This window comes from Canis lupus (assembly GCF_048164855.1).
Source record: "Canis lupus baileyi chromosome 16 unlocalized genomic scaffold, mCanLup2.hap1 SUPER_16_unloc_3, whole genome shotgun sequence".
Classification (NCBI taxonomy): domain Eukaryota; kingdom Metazoa; phylum Chordata; class Mammalia; order Carnivora; family Canidae; genus Canis; species Canis lupus.
This window is the reverse complement of record NW_027326430.1, coordinates 811,572-829,066: the sequence shown is the minus strand read 5'-3', so window position 1 is coordinate 829,066 and position 17,495 is coordinate 811,572. Positions and strand designations below refer to the sequence as shown.

Sequence of the window (17,495 nt, the reverse complement as noted above, 5' to 3'; positions counted from 1 at the left end):
TAAAATTTCTTAAAGTTTAAATTCAATTAACATAATGATGCCTTACTGGTAGAGGTAGAGTTCAGTGATCCATCAGTCTTATATACACCCAGTGCTCATCACATCACGTGCCCTCTGTCATGCCCATCACCCAGTTGCCCCATCCCCCCACCCACCGCCCCTCCAGCGACCCTCATTTTGTTTCCTATGATTAAGAGTCTCTAATGGTTTGTCTCCTTCTCTGATTTCATTTTGTTTTATTTTTTCCTCTGTTCCCCTATGCTCCTCTGTTTTGTTTCTTAAATTCCACATATGAGTGAGGTCACATGATAATTGTCTTTCTCTGATTGACTTATTTTGCTTAGCGTAATATCCTCTAGTTGAATGTGTTTTCTAACCCACTTCTTTTAGGCAATACACACTTTCCCACCTTGTTACAGTGACCCTGCTAATTAGCTCCAGAGTGTGCTGTATTCCTCACTTCATGTCATTTATTACACAGTATCACAGTTGTTAATCATCTCCCCTGTGAGATCTATTGTGCATTGTACTTGGGTAGGAGCCATGTCAGTCTTGTGTGCCCATCACTTACCAAGTTTGGGGGTGATAGTCTGGACTCAGTATATGAGGATATGAGGATAGTACTTGTTGCATGTATTAAGTGCTTACAGTGTTCCCTATATTATTTTAACTGTCCTTCATGTATTCATTCATATAACCATCACAAAGTCCTGGTGAGGTTGCTCCTACTATTATTCCTTTTTCAAAGATAGGATCATTAAAAAAAAAATTAAAAATAAATAAATAAATAAATAAATAAATAAATAAATAAAGATAGGATCACTGAGGTTAAGTGGAATTCTCAATTCACTTGTAAGTGACACTTACTGATCTAAACCTAGACCTTCTGGTTCCAGACCCTCCATTTGCAACCCCTCACAATGAATACTTGAATGGGCCTAGGCAACAAAACACAAATTCGACTTTTCACAAAGGGAAAATAATTCTCAAATTAGTGCCATAGAAATGGAATTGCATAGAAAAGAGAGCTGACTTTCGGATATCTTCATAAAATGTGTCTAAGATTCTTTTTTCATTCTAGATATGAAAGCCTTATGCAAATCTCGATATTTTTAATCTCTAGAAAAGAACTTCCCAAGATATTTCAAAAGTTTAGCTAAATAAAACCTTTACATTAAAAAAAGATGAGAATATCAAACTCGTTTTGTCTTTCTCAAAGAGGATATATATTTCAAATCTATTTAAAAGTTACTTTCATAAATAACTGCATTTCATACCTTAAACTTGCTAGTGCAACATAAATGGAAGATTTAGGCCATTTGAGGAGCTACATGTGAAAAGTTTTAAAACTAAGCATAAGATGTTAAGATCCAACATCTTAGAATAAGATGAAGAATCATATCATACCTCAAGACCAAGTTTTTGTTTTGCTTTTTTTGAATAGTCCCTTTCTCTTCCATATCTGAATTAGCAAAAGGACACAAGGGCATACCAGTGAAATAGCTTAAGTTTTTTTTTTTTTTTCCCAAATCACAGCCTTACCAATATATGAAAGGATTCATTGAAGAAAACTACAAATTCCATTTTTGATAAGGCAAGCTTCATGGCTGGGCAACTTGTTCTTTCCACAGGGTCCTGCACTTAGAAGAGTCCCATACTTGCCTTAATGTTTTTGCTACGGCTGTTTAAAAATTCATAGTAACTGTTAAACAAGAGGCTCACATTTTCATTTTGCACTGGGTCCTGAAATTTAGTTGGCTCATGCTATCTTTTGGCCAGATGTCCCTTCACATCAGAGGAAGCTGTGGTTGAATATTCAAAGCAGAGACCTAGGAGCTGGGATCACCAACTCCAATAAAAAAAAAAAAATCCATGACCTTTGATGAATTATTCAGCCTCTGCCCCATTTGGACTTCATGGTGGCTCTACTACCTGCTTCTTCCCATTTAATTCATAGCCGCATCATCAATTCCCAGCTGAAATATTTCAGTGGTCTGTTCATTTATTTTGTTGTCTTTCATTTTCCCTGATTCAATTTGTTCTTCACTCTGCTACCATTTATATACAAAATGAGTTCCCTTCTCCAAAATAAATGCTCATGTTTCTGTATCTGTCTGTGCTTATTCCATTCTTTAGTGAAGAATGTTCTTTTCTGATGCATCTGCAGATTGTAGTTCTTGCTCATTAAATCTGATAGGAGTCTTAGTTACAAGACAGCAGAACATTGACCCGGACTAATTCAAGAGGAAAGAAGGAAATTATTATTTTTTAATTATAAAAAGTTTATAGATTTATAGATATGGCTGAGTTCAGGACACAGAAGGTTACTAGCACCCAGAATCTCAGCACTGAATGGTATCCTTTCCATCGTGTTATCTTCAATCTCAAGCTACACTTGTGACTCCAGCAGCCCCATGCTCACATCACTACAAAAACAGATCCAACTGGCCATAGGTCCACAAATCCATAGATTTAATAGTGATAACAGGGACACATGGGTGGTACAGTCAGTGAAGTGTCTGATTCTTGGTTTGGGCTCAGGTCGTGATCTCGGGGTCATGAGATTGAGCCCCACATTGGGCTCTACACTCACCATGGAGTCTACTTGAGATTCTCTCTCCCCTTGCCCCTCCTGCTTGTGCTCTCTTTTTCTCTTTCTAAAATAAATAAATCTTTTAAAAAGATGGTGATGATCAATGTTTTAGGTTTTATAATATTTATTGATCTGAGACTGATATAATGGGGTTTTCTGATTAATTTGGCCTATAATGACCTGAGACTGATAGAATAATGGGGTTTTCTGATTAATTTGGCCTATAATCATGAATACTGGGTGGAGTTTCTTCCATTTGAATCATATAGATAAAAAACAAAGGGGATATGTCCCCACTTCACTCTGGCATCAGAAGAAAAGGGAGTTGATATTGAGATGATCCTCAGGTTCATAACCACTTGTGTTGGTACAGCATTGAAACACTCACCTATTTGTTGATAATGAGCCTTTTTCAAGTGGCCTGAAATCTTATGTCTGTTCTAGACAGATTGGCCACACTCAGTATCACTCTGATGTCTCTGAGATCTACAAGCTAAAGGGTTAAGGACTGGCCACAACAGAGGGCTTCTAGAATTCTTCTTAGACTCCAAGATCAGCTCTCATGTGGCTGGCTTCACAACTCTGCCTTATTGGTTGTTTTATATATTTATTTGTCTGGGGAAAAAAGTTTCATCTTTAGGATAACGAGAACTTTTAATGGTAGTGTTTTAGGATTTAAATTTGATAGCAAATGTTAGACAACCAAATCATGAGTGGCTTAAACAACAAGGAGGCTTAATTTTGGTCACATAAAAACAGGTGGACAGCCCGGTGCTGGTTTGGCAGCTTCTTAGTAACTGGGAAACTCTAGGTTTTTCTTTTGTGTTGTTCTGCCATTTTTCATAACTGACTACAGCTTGTGATATGAAATGTTTCTCAAGCCCAGTCATCATTTTGCCTTTCATACAGCATGAGATGGCTGAAGGGCATACTCCCATTCTTTAATGACATTTCCTAGACCTCCATATGTCTCCTAGAAGTTACATACACAATTCCCTTATATTTCATTGGTCAGAACTTAATCTGCGCATGTAGTTCTAAGAAACAAAGTCCATGCGATTATTCTAGAACCATGTGTCTAACAAAATAGTAAGATCTTATTGTTATAGAAAAAAACCCAGGTATAAGTAGACAATTGCTTCATAGTCTTCAACTCATCATGGGAAAAAGATCTTAGGAGGAACATCATTCTTCAAGAAATGTTTGATGGGCTATTGGAACCTTAGCAGAAAGGGGGAAAGAAGAAAGCAAGAAAGCAAAAAAACAAGCAAGCAAGCAAGAAAGCGAGAGATCAAGAGCTACTGAGATAGAGCAAGAGAGCCAGCAGGAAAAAGAAGAAAAAAAAAAAAACAAACCTTATTTTATATCTCAAACTGGTAATGAGGGACCATGTAGAAACCATGACTTTTATTCTGAAGAGAGAGGGTCTCTCTTCTAAACTCTATTTTCCATACCTCCATCCAATATAGGTGTTTTTCTTTCTGCTTGATCTCAACCACATATGGCACATGAAATACAAGCAGGAATTGTGTATGTTCAAAACTCTAACTCCTCTGGCTAATACTTGTCTCTCTCTTCTCTAAACTCTTAAAACACTTAGAGCTTATATGAAGCAATTAATTTACTGAACAAATATATATTGAGCATATGCTATAGGTAGAATGTTCATTTAGGAGCTAGGGAAACATTAGTGACCAAAAAAGTTACATTTTTTCAAGCATAGAAAAACTAAAAAATGAATAAGTAAATGATGGTTTGTGCTATACATTGGCAAAATAGAGGGAGGTATGGGAGACTGGGAGGACTGCGAGTTCTGGGAGTGGGGACTTGCAATTTTTAAGTAAGGTACCCCACTGAGAAGGTGGTATTTAAACAAATAAAGAAGGCAAGAGAATGAAGTACTAAGAAATCTGGGAGAAGAATCTTTTAGGCCTGGGAAGAAGAAGCTCAAATGTCTCGATGTGGAAGCATGCCCATCCCGTGAATAAATATCTATTAACTGGCCCTGCCAGAGTGTGTGCAAGTGGGAGATGAGGTCAGAGACTAACTACATCACAGAGTGCCTACTAGGCCATTTAAGACTTTGTATTTTACTCTGAATGAAATGTGAAGTCATTTAAAGATTTTTGAACAGAGAAGGAGCATGATCTGTACTAGGTTTTAGAAACATCATGCAGTTAGCAGGATTAAGATCAGACTTTGGAGAAATATGAGTAGAGGTAAGAAGAGCAACTTGGAATGTACTGCAATAATTTAAGACAATACTATATAGACATTATATATAGAGAGAAGATAATGCCAACAGTATAAACTGACAGGTTGGACATGGGGCGTGAAAGAAAAGGAGGAATCTAGAATGACATTAAGACATTTGAAGGATGGAGTTATGATTTGGCCAAGATGGTAAGGCGTAAGAAGCTTTTGGGCAAATTCCAGTAGTTCAGTCTGTTAGACATCCAAATGGAGGTGTTGAGTAGTTGTCTGGCTAAGTGGAACAGCCTGAGCTAGAAATGTAAATGTGGGGATCCTTAGCATATGGGTGGTATCTCTACCATGCTACTGTCTGAAATCACCAAGACACTGAGTGGGGGGTAGGAAAAAAAATAAAGAAAACCCATGGTTTGGGCATGAGGGGTGGATGGCATATTCAGTGTTTCCAGGTTGACAGGAATAAATGAAGTACCAAAGGAGAGTGATAATGAGCAGCTAATGAAGAAAGCTAAAAAAAAAAAAAAAAAAAATGTAGTGTGATACTATGGAATCCAAGCAATGAAAGTGTTTCCAGGATGAGTGACGACCAACTGTGCTAAACACATGCTGACAGATCATAAGAGTTGAGGACTAATCATTGATCATGGATGTTAACTACATTGAGAGTCTCTGAGGATCTAAACAAGAAAAGTTTTAGTGGAAGAGTAGGGGCAAAAGCCTGGTTGGAGTGGGTTTAAAATAATATGGAAAGATACAAATTGAATACAAGGAATCGTTTCCTGAAATTTTGCTATCTGGGGGAACAGTTTGCTTTCTTTCCCAAGACACAATAAATAACAGCGTGTTTGAATCACGATGACAACACTATTGAAAGAGACAATTTGCTAATATAAGAATAAGAGGAAATAAGTGCTGGAGCAGTAATCCTGATGGACCAGTTGGATCAGAGCATAAATAGTTGGCCCACAGTCACAAGATGGCAGAGGATTTGGGTGAGGAACTGGGAGGTCAGTGGCCTGGTGAAGATTTTGTAGGTGTTCCTTATGTCTTACCTTTAACTAGTTTCTCACTAAGTCACTGATATTATGTTTATCTGTTAAGATTATTTTTCCAGGCCAAAACCTGTCTTATGTATTTTTTTCAACACCTGTCTAGCCAAGATATGAGTAATTGTTTATTTAACTTTGATAAATAACATGGCAAATAGGCACTCCACTATTATCAGTGAATAATTATCTCTAAAACACTTGAGACCAGAATGGCTCCTGTGATAAAATCTTAAGTGTGATATTTACTGACAAAAGTATCATCGATGAAGTAGATTTTACCCATAGGTTATTAAAGAATTGATAAAAACCAGTTTTAGTTTTTGAAGTTCTACTCTTCTTGGTTTAAATGTGGGTTTTCTTTCATTTTACTGTGAAATGTACTTCACATGGAAACATGAATAAAATAGATGTATCATAATGTGAACCACATATGATTAAGTAAATATAACATTGCCTTCCCTCAAATAAAGAAATGACATCATCATCCCCTTGGGAGACTCAGGTTCCCTTCTAGGACCATCTTGCCCGTCGAGGTAACTGCCATCCAGACTTATATTAAAATCATTTCCATTTTCTTCATGGTTCATCACCTACGTGTGTCCCTTTAAGTGATAGTGTTTATTTTTATCTGTCTTTGAGCTTATATGAATGGAGTCCTATCCCTTTGTGTGTGATTTGTTCTGGGGGTGAGCGAGTGTGCATGTGTGTTAAAAAATGTTAATATTTGGAGAATTTGACTGAAGGCTATTTGGGAAAGTTCTGATATTTCAACATTTCTGAAAGTCTGGAATTAAAAAATAAAAAAATACAAAGCATCTTTAAGTGTGCATTTTCTATCCTGTTGCTGTGCCACCTCTGCCATCCATTAAGTGTATATATATGTATATATGGTCTATTGTTGAGCTGCCAAATACTTTTGCATTGATCTATATGTTTATCTCTGTGTAAATTCCACCTTATTTTAATTACTATAGTTTTAAAATGAGGTTTGATATTAGGAAGGGAAAGTTCTCCCACATGTCCTTCATTAAGAGTTCTTAATTATTTATGATCTGTTGCAATTTCATGTAAATTCGAAAATGTGCTCGTCAAGGTCTACCACAGGAAAAAAAATGGCATTTTTATTGGGATTGCATAAATCTGAAGATCAATTTCGAAGACCTGAACTATTTCCAATATTAAGGCAATTACCAAAGAGATAAGCAAAAACCCCTCACTTTAATTATGAATTTGCTCATTTTTCTTTTAGCTAGTTTTATTCTGTATTCATGCATGTTTGTAGCATAAAGCCATGTCATTTAGTCCACATACATCTGGAGTTGCGACATTTTTCTAATGAATTAAATCTTTAATCACTATGAAGTGACTCTTTAACTCAAAAAGTATCACTAGTATAAAATCCATTTCATTAATATCTGCTTTCAGCAAGAGATTTGGTCTCAACGACTTAGCCTATTACTAGAAACAGAAATCTACATTTAAATCTTAATCCATCTGCCAGGACTTGTTATATATGGTGTAAAACAGAGAGATAGTTTCATTATTTTCTAAGGGCAGACCAGTGGCTCAGTGCTTTTTCAGTGCTAATTGCTCTTTTCTAAGTAATTGGTCAGGTCATCTTGTCATATATCAAGAGTCCATATACCAGTGGGTTTATTTCTGTACTCTACTTGCTCTGCTGCTGAAACACTTGTCAGCACATAGCAGCACTGACAAGATATTAAGGAGTGACCGTGCCAAAATTTATGGGAAAGCTGGAACCGAGATAGCTACAAAGAAAAGTACCGTGATACGGTGCTGATGGGATTTACCTACACTGGCAAACCTGGTCTGGTAACTTTGGCAACCACAAGGGGGCAGGGAAGGGTGTTCACTGGGTCGGAAGTCCAGTCCCAAAGTCTTTCCAAGGTAGAAAGTCAGGTGGAACCTCCCACATCAATATAGGACTACCAAGATTCTAAGGTGGTTATTGGTAAGAAATAGAGAGAAGGGGTAGAAACAGATACATAATTACAGCTCATTTGCATGTTGTTAGACATCATCATGTAGAGTCAAGATGTATTTTGTTATTTTATAAGGACTTTTTTTTTTTTTTAAGATTTTAAATTTATTTATTTCCTGAGAGACACACAGCTAAAAAGGCAGAGACACAGGCAGAGGGAGAAGCAGCTTCCTGCAAGAAGCCGGAAGTGGGACTTGATCCTGTACCCTGGGATCATGATCTGAGCCAAAGGCAGACACTCAACCACTGAGCCACCCAAGTGCCCCTTATAAAAACTATTATACTCTCTTTAGCTCCAAGCAATTGTCCACATACATAATCTCATCTCTTCTTCTTTTTTTTTTTCTTTCCAGCGACACTATTTCTCTCCATTCTGCAGTTAAGTGTAAGAGATTCACTTGAGGGTAAGAAATAGGTTTTCAATATTTCTAGTTGTAAATATTTTAGAATTTTTCATCCTGGTATATCTTAGATATGAATGTTTATTAGCTCTCTCATCTTTTTGTTACCCCAACTCCAATAGAATCTCCAGTTGAGAAAGCTTTGTTTTAGTCAAATCAAATTAATATTATGAGCTCTAAAAAAGCTACAACTGAATGCCAATTATAACAATATATTATTTTTACTTCTTAGCTAAGGGGAAAGAGTTAGTGACAGAACCTTGGAAATAAAATTATTTCTGTACATTGAAAGCAAATGAGTGAAACTGAATATGCTTATTTCATCCATAAAATTAGCCATGTAGCTTCTGAATGCTTGAGCCATGGAATGAAACACTCAATTTCTTAAAAAGAGGCTAAAATATTATACCTACTATATCAACCCCAAATCAAAATTCTGATAAATCATTATTGTCTTCATGCATAGATTCCCAAAGTTGTTCTTTCTGCTGGGATTCTACAGAAAACACCTAAAAAGTCATGGATATTTTAGCTTGCATATGAAATTAAATATATTATTGCTCTTCCACCCACATATTCATTGAATATTGTTTTACAGCTAAGTTTTTAAGAAGAGAATATTAAAGTTAATGATTAAATCAAGTCCTCGATCGAGCTACCATCCCAATAAAATGGATTTTCTTTCACCACATGTGTGTCAGAGTTATTTGCCTAATCATATTTATTTTCTTGGTCTTCTCCCCCTGTTTTTTTTTTTTTTAATCAGACACTGATATCATTTTAAGTTTTGTTTTGTTTTGTTTTTACATCTTGCCTTATTTTCTTAGGATATTCAGCTAGTGGTGGAGAAGAAAGAAAATAATGGGTGAAAGAGCTAAATGCTAGGCTGCCTTTCAAATCATACTTTCAAACATCCTGCAAATCCACATTTCCCTGCTCATCCTTTTTTTCTTGATCAATATTTCCTTCGTTTTTTATGACTCTCCATATGAACAGTATCTGCATGAATGTTTCTGTTTGCAGAAACTCACATAGATTTTGTTATATAAATTACACATTGTGCATACAAGTGGATATCTTGTTTTTGTTCAAATATGCTTACATAAAGGTTTTCATGTAACAAAACAAAAAAAAGGAAATCGATTCTGAATTTGGCTCATTGCCTAATTTATTACTACTTTATTTTATTTGACACTCAGACACAAGTTTGTTTTCATGGCTCAGATAAAGAAACTGGACACCCAGTTCCCTTCTGTGGGAATTTGGTCTCATTTATGTGACACCACCCAGATTACCTCCACCCCTTCCTTACCACCGCCCCTATACTCACCTAAAGTGAGTTAAAATATTTATTGGGTTGTGAGAGTAAGGATTCTTTTTTTCTAAAATTTCATATAAAATAATGGTGCAGTATTGGTCATGACCAACAGAGTCTAAGGCTCCTTTGTAACCACTAAATGTAGGAAAACCCACAAATTACTGTTGGAGAGGGGTTGGCCTTGAGTTCTGGCTTCAATGACCCTCTCCCTCTAAATTCAAATACCCTGCATCTGTGTAAATAAACATCTCTAGGTGTATGGTAAGGGAATATTTAGCACGAATATGTTTCATACAAAATTAGCAGCAAAGAAAAACTTTAGGCTTGTAATTACATAAAAAAATTTAAGCCGTTAGCATAATTAAGATGTTTCTTCCTTTTTCCCTTAAACAGGTAGGATATGATCCATCATTCTTTTGCGTGGATACTCTCATTGATTGAATTTCCAAAGTACTATTTTTTTTTCTTCCTTCCATGAAAGATGTATAATGATACTTGTATTCTGGCAAGAAGCTAAAGTCTAACATTAAATGTTTATTGGTTATAAACACTAAATTTAGCATTGAGTGTCTGCCAATGGGATCTAGGGGGAGGAAGCCAATGGATAAGCTTCTTACTTGGGAGATACTAGCTAAAAGTCTCATGGTTAGCTATAAGTAGAAAGGAAGTGAATTCAGACAAGATAAAGCCTGAGTCATTTGGCTCTAGAGAGCATGTCTTAGTTTTCACACTCATTTTCCCATTTTTGGTTGTTCCTTTTCTGTTCCTAGTTTCTGATATCAAAACTTCCTTTTGAAAGCAATGCTGAAAAGTCTAGCTTAGAGCTCTGTTAGGGAGGTAGTAACTCATGAAAGTATATATTCAGGGAGGTGCTCATGGATGTAGTCTAGTCTGTCATCTTGCTTTTGAATTCTTGGAAATCATTGTATCTTAACACATTTCATGTTTTGGAAGTGATGAAAAAAGTGACCTCGACTCAACTGGATCTTGGACATTATCTCCAGATAAGTCAGACACCCACTGCCTACAGGTTTATCTCATTCTTAATAGAAGGAATGGAAGTACATATTATCAGTTCATGTCATTAGAAGACTTCTGAGTAATAGTATCGGAGAGAGTATAAGTTTCCAAGGTGATAGAGAAAACTTCTAAACTGCATATATATCTTTCAGACTCATCTTGGACCACCAGTATGGTCAAAAGCCTTTTATGATTTCTTATCTCCAACGGAATCACAATAGAGGCCAGCCGCACAATGCTATAGAGGTCATCTGCCGTAGCCTTCTCATTTATAAGCGTGACAACGGAGTCACTTAGGTAAAGGTTGTGGGAGGATCAGAGTTGGCAGTAGATCAGAACTAAAACCCAATTCTTTTGACTCATTGGCCAGTGTTCCTTCACATTCATTAATTCTGTTTACAGATAGTCTCTCATGTTGTTTTTCATATCCCTCTACTTGTGTCCAAGACCCATCAAAACCTTGCCCCATCTAACCAATTAATTTCATTTTCTGTTAGTCTCACAACATGAACATTTCATCACCATCAAGCTGAACTCCTAGCTTCTATTTATCCCTTGCTAGAGGGACCAAATATCTCATTTTGGCCAGGACTGCTCTGGTTTTAGCACTGAAAAATCCGGTGGACCTTTTCAATTCCAAGCAAACTGGCTTAGTTGATCACTCCACCACATACACTTCTTGGGTACCATTGCTTTAATCTTCTTTTTTTTTCCTAAGATTTTATTTATTTATTCATAAGAGACACAGAAAGAGAGAGAGAGAGAGACAGAGACAGAGACACAGGCAGAGAGAGAAGCAGGCTCCATTCAGGGAGACTGACGTGGGACTCGATCCCGGGTCTCCAGGATCACACCCTGGGCCAAAGGCAGTGCTAAATCGCTGAGCCACCCGGGCTGCCCACTTTAATCTTCCTGTCTGCAATTTTCTTCCCCCATTTCCAGATTTTCTGGATGATTGAAGAAAGCTCAAAACCCATTTCATTCAGGCAGCCTTCAATTCTCATCCTTACCTTTCTATGGTTCTTAAATTGTGCTTTACACAAGTAAACTTTTAATTAAAGGCTAGCTTGCCTTGCTTGAAGATTATTCAAGACATATCATCTCTCCTAGAGTCAAAAAGTAGACTATAACTTATTATGGAATAGATCAAAGAGATAAAATGAAGTTTGCTTCAGGGAAGTGCTGCTGTAAGGTAGGCACTGCCATAGGTACTTGGTCTCATTTATAGCATCAGACTCTGTAAGGTTGGTATTACTAAATCTATTTTACATTAATCCATTAAGTTGAACAGAGTATTTGACCAAAATTCAAACCCAGGCCTATCTGGCTCCTTCCACTACACCACACTTGCTGCGTAGCAAACACGTTGAATGTTTTTGAATGTCTCACAGCTATTAACAAAGCACAGAGCCTAAAGTACATTCTCAAGAAATCCTTGCTATTTTGTCCTGATTGCTTTTCTATTTAAATCTACAAAGTCACGCTAATAGTGGCAGAGGAAGTAGGTTTACTAATTTATTTTTTGAAATAGTAAGTCAGAGAAAATGTGCCTTTCACCCACTTGAAGCAGAGTTGTATTTCATAGGCTGGTTAATAATCATCAATGAGTTCATTCTCTGTGTCTTATTCCTGGAGACTTAAGAATAAGGCCAAAATGATCAATGTCTTCTCTCTCTATCTATAATGTCTTGTCATAATTTTGACTTTCTCTGCCTTTCTTACTTTTTTCCTTTTAAAAAAAAAACTTTAGATCTACACTGCTCAGTAGAGTAGCCACTACCCCCAGCATGGCTCGTAAAAGTGAGACATTCTGTATGCATGGAATACACCCCAGATTTCAAAGATAGAATAAAAAATAAGAATGTAATATAGTCTGTTAGTGATTTTTAAAATATTGATTACATGTTTAAATGATGACATTTAGAACATATCGGGTTAAAGAAAACATTAAGATTTGATCTTGCCTGTTCCTTTTCACCTTTAAAAATTTTGGCTATCAGAAATTTTCAATTAGCAATAATCGCGCCTTGGATAAACCTCATTGGCTATGATACTGTCACTGCGCAAAGCTTGGCTATCAGAAATTTTAACATTACACATGCGGCTTGCATTTTGGATCTGTTGGGTATCATTACTATAGATGATTTCTGGAGACATAGGGTGATGAATATTTTTTATTCATTTTCCTTTGAGAAAATACCATGCTTTAATACAGTCGTTTAGAATTTTTCCCGATAAAATTATATATTTAAATATTATGTTAGGCTTTCAAATTAATAAATGTTAACGTACATCCCTAGATATGATGAGACAATGATTTTTTTTCCCGATAAGTAAATAACAGTAAAAGGGAAGTTACGTAAGTCACATGTATATAAGTGTGACAGTGAAATTTCAGTATTGTTTTTGAGGCATGCATCATGATATTCAAAGATACACACTTAATAAGCCTCTTCTTACTTTGGATTTCTGTATGTTTGTCATGGAACTTAATTTTAATCAAACTGATAGTTGAGAAAAATAAACAAAAAAAATTCATAGTCACTCGGAAAACACAAGATACTTTTTTGGGAGGGCGCATAGTACACAGTGCAACTATTTTTTAAAATCTTTTCAGAGATGCCTGGGTGGCTCAGTGGTTGAACATCTGCCTTTGGCTCAGGGTGTGATCCCGGGGTCCTGGGATCGAGTCCTGCATCAGGCTCCCTGCATGGAGCCTGCTTCTCCCCTTTGCCTGTGTCTCTGCCTCTCTCTCTCTCTCTGTGTCTCTCATGAATGAATAAATTAAATCTAAAAAAAAAAAAAAGCTACCTTTACAGAGCTGGAATCTGTGATACTCAGATCTGACAAAGCTCTGAATCCTGTACAGCATTTTCTTATCAAAGGATGGCAGTAAATTGCTTCATTAAAGCTCTTACAGGAAGCAAAATGCTCCACCCTCTTGCAGCTGGTGTGATTTAGGAATTCCTAGTAAATGTACTAATTATTTCTAAATGATGGAGCTTTCCCCAGTTCCATTTCCAAATCCTAGCCAACAGATTGACAGAAGACCATAGGAGAGAGGTCTGTGGGTATAGGTTCAGGGCATGTGTGCACACACAAAAAGGAACAGGATCCCCTTTGGTCACTGAGTAAGTGCCTATGGTAGCCTGGGACTTCCTGGTCCAGGGAACTCGGCAGAGTAGCTCTTTTAATAACTGAGGGGGCCTGGAATTCAATAATGCAAACAACAGCCTATTTCACGAAGTTTCTCCATTTTTATGATTTCAATCTCTTGGTCAGAAGCCTCCAAGGAAAGTAAGGTTCCTTGATTTTACAAACAAAAGACAAAAAACGCTGAATGTTCCAGGTGTAGACTGGAGTCACCAAGGAAACGATGACTACTGGAATCATAAAATAATTCTTAGACATGTCTAAATATTCCTCATCAGCGGAGAGCCGGAGCAGGTGTGCAGGGAGGCGCACAGGTAGAAGAGAAGGTGGCCCAGCAGCCTTATCAGCAGGGTGGCATTTGGCATTTTCTGCAGGACCGTGGTCATGTCACTCGGGCTCTTTGATCTCAGAACAGCAGAGAAGCATTCATATTTGCTTTTCTCTTGCTCAGCACCTAAAAATGCCTCTCAGTACACTCATCAAATCATTGGTGATGATAACTTCCTGAGGATCAAACAGGCGAAGAGTATTTCGACAAATAAAAGTAATATTAACAAGACATCATGTTTATCCCTTTCAGGAAGTGGCTGATAGAGCGATGGAGATTTACCATGGGAATGAATAAAGCAGAATTTCTGATGAAAGTGTTGAGGGGCATTTGGCATCCACCAGTATCCATCAGGCAGTGAGCCTTTTGTGCAGGGGTGATGGTAAGCACAGACGTTTCCCGAGCACTTACTGTGTGACGGTCATGCCGCTTGGCCCTTTACCTGCACTCTTTTATTCAATTCTCATGATACACCTGGGATAAGGGGCAACGATCATCTCTATTTTAGAGATGAGAGAACTGGATCAGAATTCAAGGAACTGGCCCGAGGTCAACAGGTAGTAAGGTCAGAAGGTGTGTGAGCCAGCAAGAAGCGGTGCCACCTTGGCCATGCATCAGAACCATGGGGGCAGCTTATAGTAAATCACAGATGTGCAGGCCCCATCAGAGATCCTGACAGAGTGTCTGAGGTTGGGTCTGGTTATCTGATGAGTGGACAAGGTCCTCAAGGAATCTGATGTAAATGAGAACGTCAGAACAACCGATCTAACATCACAGCCCTCGGAGGCCAACTTCCCTGCCACTGACATTCTGCAGGAGACTGACGGCTCTTGAATCTGATTTAGTCTCTTAAAAGCTCCAGTGATTAATGTGGAAGCCTCCCCTTTTTGGCAACGTGTTCAGCTTATATGCTTCTTCCTGTTGGCAGAACTCAGGGTCTGCCCTGTTTACTAGCCTCCCTGTGTGGAGAGATTAGTGATTTCTTGGTCTTGGCTTCTGCTGATAGGATTCATGCCAGAGAATGAGTGTGGACCTTCGTTTTCAAAGTAGAGGCTCTGGCTGCTTTATACAAATGATACTCTAGCTCAGTCCCCCAAATCCACAGAAAGCCTTTTCAACAATGTGTATACACGTAGTTCCAGCCCCCACTTCCTCTTCTAGTCTGAAGAATGGATAAAATTCCTAAACCACCTAGTAGGGTAGGGAAGATTAGACATGGGGGGGGGGTACAGTAGAGAATGAGGGAATAAAGTTGGTCACTCTGGCCTCTTTCCAGCTTCCTTTGCTCTCTGTTCTTTGAGATTTAGAAGTGTAGTGGGTTTAGATTAATATATTCTTGGCGTTGTTTCCTGTTTCAAAGAAAAGGGAGGGGTGTCAGCGGTGTCTGATATCAAATAATTTAACCAGAAGGGTAGGTAAGTGAAAGCAAAGAAAGGTCTAGGCTCATTTTTCAACAGGTTAAAATTAAAAAAAAAAAAAAAGTAAAGCTTCAGATATCATTCATTTTGATCCAAGGCATGTTGACCAAACACCAACTAAGTACTTTGAAATGTTCTCACTATATTGTGAGCTGGAAATAAACGGTATTGAATGAATTTATTACTGAAGGCATTGTGTTGTATACAAACAGAATGAAAGCTGGTGCCTGACTTTAAGAGAAGAGGCATTTTTTTTTTGAAGATTTTATTTATTTTATTTGAGAGAGAGAGTGCACGAGCCGGGAGGAAGGACAGAGGGAGAAGCAGATGTCCCGCTGAGCAGGGAGCTTCATGTGGGGCTGGATCCCAGGACCCTAAAATGATGACCTGAACTGAAGGCAGACGCTTAACCGACTGAGCCACCCAGGTGCCCCTAAGAGAAGAGTTTCAATCAGTTATGGGAGGAATGCAAAGTTTTTGTGCAACTAGCTGCAGCTTAAGGTAGAATATGACAGAAGGTTGTTGTGAAGTCACAATAGGCAGAGAAATTAGTATTGATCAGGGAGAGTAGATGACACAGGAGCTAGTTTTCTATGTCCAAACTGGCTCTCACAGAAGCTTCACGGACATATTCTCCTGGAGTCGCTCATGGCCATGCCAACAGAGGAGAGAAGGGGAGGGTGGGAGGAGGCAGGGTAGGGAGACAGGCTTTCAGGAAACTTTTAAAGTCTGTCATGGAGAGGATCCGGTTGTGACTTTCTAGGATGTGTGGGGCGGGGAGGGGGGGGAGTAAAAAGAACCCGAGCAAAGGCACAGAAGATGTGTTCTGATTTAAACTAGATGACAGTTTTCTCTCCCCATGGGTTGACCGAATGTACTAGTTTCTTAGAGCTGCTATAACAAAATACCACAAACTGAGTGGTTTAAAAACAACAAAAAATTATTCCCTCACAGTCCTTAGGCTAGCAGCCCCCAGTTGAGGTATCAGCAGAAAGAATCTGTTTTTTCCTCTCTCCTAGCTCCAGGTGGTTGTGTCAATCCTTAGTGTCTGTCAACTGAGGGACCCTCAAATGTCTGCCTTCATCCTTACATGATATATTCCCCCATGTGTCTCTGTGTCTTCGCATGGCCTTCCTATAAAGACACCAGCAACTGGACTTAGGACTCACTCCAGTCCAGTATGGCCTCATCTTAGCTAATTATACCTGTAAAGCTCATTTTATTTATTTATTCCTGAGAGACACACACAGAAAGAGAGAGAGAGAGAGAGAGAGAGGCAGAGACACAGGCAGAGGGAGAAGCAGGCTCCATGCAGGGAGCTCGATGTGGGACTCAATCCCAGGACCCCAGGATTAGACCCTGAGTCGAAAGAAGAACTCAGCCGCTGAGCCACCCAGGCATCCCTATAAAGCTCATTTTTAAGTGAGGTCACATTCTTTTTTTTTTTTTTTCTAAGATTTTATTTATTTATTCCTGAGAGAGAGACACACACACACACACACACAGAGAGAGAGAGAGAGAGAGAGGCAAAGACACAGGCAGAAGGAGAAGCAGGATCCATGTAGGGAGCCCAATGTGGGACTTGATCCCAGGACTCCAGGATCACGCCAAAGGTAGACGCTAATCCACTGAGCCACCCAGGGATCCCCCATGAGGTCACATTCTAAAGTTCCAGGGGGGCCATGAATTTTAGGAGAAAAACACTAGTTAACCCAGTCCACTGGGCCACATTTTTGATACTGCTGTATAAAGACATCACTGTTTTTGATAATTTCCACAGTTCTATAAAATCTCAGCAAAGGAAAACCAAAGAAACTTAGAAATTAAAGCTGATTGGAATCAAAGAGATGAAAGCCCTTATCAGGGGTCTTGTTCAATCAGGAAGTCTATTGGCCAACGGTGAGCTCAGTGCAGGAAGATAGAGGGATCTATGTCGCATAAGACCTGGCAAAGGGGAGATTGTTGGCAGGTAAGTAATTGGCCTAATCTTTGACATAGAAAT

At 38.3% G+C, this 17,495-nt stretch overlaps 2 long non-coding RNA genes and 1 pseudogene across 6 annotated transcripts in view; 1 reads left to right on the top strand and 2 right to left on the bottom strand.

Annotated features, from left to right (window-relative positions):
* Positions 1–14,429, top strand: part of LOC140629567 (uncharacterized) — a 45,870-nt gene extending 31,441 nt beyond the window's left edge. The window contains exons 4-5 of the long non-coding RNA XR_012027422.1: positions 8,209–8,259; positions 14,328–14,429. This is a non-coding gene — a long non-coding RNA (uncharacterized lncRNA). The remainder of the gene's footprint in view (positions 1–8,208; positions 8,260–14,327) is intronic.
* Positions 1–17,495, bottom strand: part of LOC140629555 (uncharacterized) — a 570,920-nt gene that overhangs the window by 95,473 nt on the left and 457,952 nt on the right. The gene's annotated exons all lie outside the window — the stretch shown is intronic.
* Positions 12,560–12,665, bottom strand: LOC140629577 (U4 spliceosomal RNA; annotated as a pseudogene).